At 51.4% G+C, this 4,355-nt stretch overlaps 1 long non-coding RNA gene across 1 annotated transcript; it reads left to right on the plus strand.

The window, feature by feature from the left end:
* The first annotated feature begins 2,218 nt into the window (after positions 1-2,218).
* LOC111526256 lies at positions 2,219-4,025 on the plus strand. The gene is made up of 3 exons (XR_002726316.2): positions 2,219-2,311; positions 2,876-3,190; positions 3,274-4,025. It is a non-coding gene; the product is annotated as an uncharacterized LOC111526256 (long non-coding RNA).
* Positions 4,026-4,355: the final 330 nt, after the last annotated feature.

Raw genomic sequence — 4,355 nt, forward strand, 5'->3', positions numbered from 1 at the left:
CGGATAAAGCAAAAACTCCACTTGGCAAGTGCGGCCACTGAGTGCTGGCCTGTGCAGGCTGCTTGCTATCTATGTGCACCACCCCTCTCTGTCCCCAGTATATGAGGACACCTGCCCAAGGCCAGCTGGGCCTGCCTCCTGCTCTCCCCAGACAGCTCCTTCCTCCTTGGGAGAGAGGAGGAGAGAGGAGGTTGGCCAGTCAGGTCTTGGGGAGAGACCCTGCAGAGTGCTCCAGATCCGTATGGCCCATTTCCAGGATGTGCGGGGCCTGGCCAGCAGAAGGCATGAGACTTGCATCTTGGAGTCAGAATGGGACCTTGCTGCTAGAATCTTCCCTTTTCGGGAATAGGGAGCCAAAGAGAAGGAGGGGCCTGATGGGAGCCCCTCCAACCCAGGGAAGCAGAAGCTGGGGTATCCCTAAGGGAATTTTATAGCATTGGCTTCCTCCAGGAGAGGGGTGCCCCCAAGCAGGACTCTCTGAACTGGGTGCCCAGATCACCTCTCTGCTGTTCTTCTACCATCAGTCCTGGCGCAGTCCCAGGTCCCTCTGTCCGGTGTCAACCAGGGTCCATCTGGATGACATATTTATCCCTGCGTCCTGGAAGCCAGGAGCACTCTTAGGCCTCGAGAGGGGCCCTCTCATCAGAGCCCATGTCTGCAGTGAGCGTAGGGGTGGTGGAGCAGCTGCCCCGGCGGTTTCATGTCCGTGTTGACACAGTCACTGAGTACCTTACAACATACTGGGCACAGCGCCAGGTACTCAGCGAACCCAAGTGTTAAGGTCCAGCCCTTGTGCAGTGTGCTGTCTCGTGGGGAGACAGATATTTAATACGTCATTGCATGACTTACTCTGAATTATATCACAAATGTAATGAGCACAGTGAAAAAAAAGGTGCCATGAGAGACAATACTTGGGGGTCCCACCTCCTCTGGGCGGTTGGGGGCTGCTCCAAGGAGAACCTGCTCCTTTGAATGTGACATGCCAGGGCTTGGCCTTCCCTGGCTTCAACCACACTCATCCCAAAGTTAACACCTCTGTGTGCCAACTATCCCTGTGGCGAGGGGCCTCGGACCTCACTTCTCCCTGCTGGGAAATCGTGTCCATCTCCCAGGGCCTAGGCTGAGACCCTTTTCTGCTGTGGAGCTGCCCTTGCTGTTCCATTCCACACACCTGCAGCCATTTCAACTCCAGAAGGCTACTCTCAACCCAATTTTTACATTTCCTGTGCTATTTTCTATAATGTCATGTATGTCACTCTGCTTTCTGCAAATGCGAGCTGAACTCCCTAAGGAAGGGGTTCCCTGTTGGAGGGTGTCAGTGCCTGGGGGTTTATCCAGTCACTCAACACTCATGTATTGGGTTCCTGCTATGCACCAGCCCAGCAGTGAGTGTCCAGGACTACAGTGGTAGGAGGAGGGAGGAAATGGGGAGGCAGCCAGGAAGGCTGGGGAGCCATCGTCTCAGCCTGGGGCCACAGCTACTGCGCCCCACCCCCAACAACCAGGAAGGCTGGGGAGCCATCATCTCAGCCCCGGGCCACAGCAGCTGCGCCCCTCCACAGCAGAGGATCTGCTCCAGGGCCCTGCACTCGCACAGCAGTTTCCTGTGCTCGCATGCTAGTGTGGCTTAAGAACTTTCAGGTTGCACAATCGTACTTTACTCAGCTCCGTCAGGATCCCTGGGTCTGCACGGAATGTCAGTCCTGACTTGCGAAAAGCAGGCTGGGGGTTGGAGCCTCAGCATGCCTAAGCCAGCCTCCTGGAGGAGCTGGGGCTGGCTCCTGGGGCCTCCTGGGCTCAGCTTGCTGCCTCCTCTCGCCTCAGCCCATCCCTCTGCCCACACTTCGAGGTGCCAGCCCAGGTTGCTAGAGGCAGGAGTGGCACAGAGGCAGTCCGAAACCCCACGGACGCTTACTTGGTGGCACAGCCTCCTCTGAGAGTTTCCACAAGCAGGGGCCCTGTGAGTTCCACCACCGACCCCGAGGCTTGTGAGGAAACCCGGGGCTGGATTCCAGACTGTGCAGTGTGGGAGAGTCTCAGAGAACTCCAGAGGGTGACACTCACGCCCGAGAAGGAGACGTTGCCCTGCGTGTGTGTTGGGGATGGTGGGGGAGTTGGGCTGTCAGCGGAGACACCCTTGGGTGGCCCATCCATATGGGCTTTTCTTTTTAGAAGTCTGCAGAGCTGCGCCTGGGAGCTAGGGCAGCAACATGATTTAGCAACACAGAAAATAAGATTTCTGCCAAGAGCCACACCACCCTGATCATGCCGCATCTCAGCAGATCTCAGAAGCTCAGCGGGGTCTGGCCAGGTTAGTACTTGGATGGGAGACTAAGACTATCAGGGTTAAAAAAAAAAAAACCAGTTTCTCCCTGCTCTAAACCCCTGCTCTTCATTGCCTGACCATTGCCTCAGGACCCATTCAGAGGACTAGAAACCTCTGAATGAGTCTCAGCCTCTCCCTTGCTTGCTCCTAAGGACGGCTGGGTGTTAGCCAGCCAGGTCTGGGGTGCAGGACAGACAGGGTGGGCGGAGACAGGAAGGGAAGGAGGTTCCTGCTTCTTGGATCAGCTTCTGGGCCGTCTTTTGCTTTAAATAATTCAGGTAATGGGTAAATAGGGAGAAAATTTTTCAGTCCATGTAAAGTGCTGATAAAGCACAGACAGAGGATGAAAATAGGAAAGACTCAAAAGCTGAAAGTGATGTGAATGTTTGCCATTTCAAGTGAAAGGCTACCGAGTTTTGGAAGAATAAGAAAATAAATGAAAGATAATTTTAAGAAATGTTGCTCTGGTTTTTAAATGGAATTCCTTTTAGCATTCTTTCAGACACTGGAGTGAAAACTGAAATTAACCACTGATGCCTTTTGTTTCAGGCTTGTGCTGCTTTGACAGTGACTCTGTGTATAGCCTGGACCAGATGAAGCCCAGTTTCTATTTGGGTTACACACACACAGGTGCATGCACACACACTATAGAAGTGTATCTCAGAAATGTACTCTTAAGGGGACAACGGAAATGATTCATTGCACCATGGAAATGTATTCATTCATCTGTTAAGCAGCCGTGTCTATCTCACCGATGGATTAAGGTCCAGTTTTATTCTGTATGCTGACTCCTTCATTCCCTCCTCCTTGGCAAAGCATTTTACTTCAGCTAGCTTCAAAGGGTGTCACACCCAGGCTAAAGAAGTAAGTCTCCTCTCTGCTTTAAATTTCACAATGAACCCTGCTATAGAAATCATAAAACGAGATGCTTTTCTCATCTGCTGCAGCCAGCCCCAAAGTGCATCCAGCCATATCAAATTAAAGCTGCTTACCGTGTCAGCTCTGGCTGAACCCAGTGCAGAAGCATTGCTGAACTTCCTGGAACTTGTGGACGGAACATCTGCCAAGACAGCTGGAAGCTGAAGTACCAAGAAAATTAAAACCCAGTGACAAGATGGATGAAGATCCCTTGCTCCCATGTTGTGCCTAATTACCCAGAGGAAAAGCCAACAATGGGTACTGTAAATTGTCCTTGGAAAACAATCCTGGGAGTGGTTCTGCCCTTCTCTGTCCCCAGCCAAGCCTCCCCACCCACCCCACTCCCAGGCTGGCTCCACCAGCCCCCTTCTAAGGAACCCTTCAAGTGGGCTCCATCCTGCTCCACACCCCCGGGCGCCACTTCCTCTGCATTTCCTCTCCCTAAAGGAGGCCTCACCCCCTTCCTGTTTTCCAGGTCACTAGTGACTTCAACTCAGGGAAGGGAAATGTTATCTTGAGCCCTTTCCTTTGTCTTCACCTTCACTATTTGGCTTAGCTGTAGGTCTAAGGATACATGAGGGGAAGAACTGCTTTGGGTGCTTCCAAATGGGGTACAAGGAACCAGTGACTGACTCTGGTGCTTGTTGTTGGGCGGTTCCACCAGGTGCTGGGACCCTTGTCTTCAAATCCAGCTTGTACAGGTGGCAAGGGGCAGAAATGATGTCCTAGGGCAAAGCAGCAGAATAAAAATCACTTGCAAACACAGGCTTTGGTCACTTGTAAGGAGAAGCTTAATAGCTTCCAGCCTTCAATATAAAAATAAAGCTCTGTGAAATATATAATACATAAAGTGTGATTCCTATTTTTAGGTTACAATTCTTCTTTAAAACACAAATATGGCCAAAGGCAAATGTTGGACACCCATGCAATGTGCTTGCCTTAAATTCTTGGATGCCATGTTTATGTACTTATTGCAAAATGTCGGCACCAGCGCAATGTATGTTTTCTAAAATTGCTTCTGTGTCTTTTAGATGATTATAATACCTGATTTCTTACCCCATGAAACACAGCTGGGGGTAGCGATCAGAGGCCCAGTGACTTGATGTCCTCT

This window comes from Piliocolobus tephrosceles, chromosome 20 (genome assembly GCF_002776525.5).
Source record: "Piliocolobus tephrosceles isolate RC106 chromosome 20, ASM277652v3, whole genome shotgun sequence".
NCBI lineage: Eukaryota > Metazoa > Chordata > Mammalia > Primates > Cercopithecidae > Piliocolobus > Piliocolobus tephrosceles.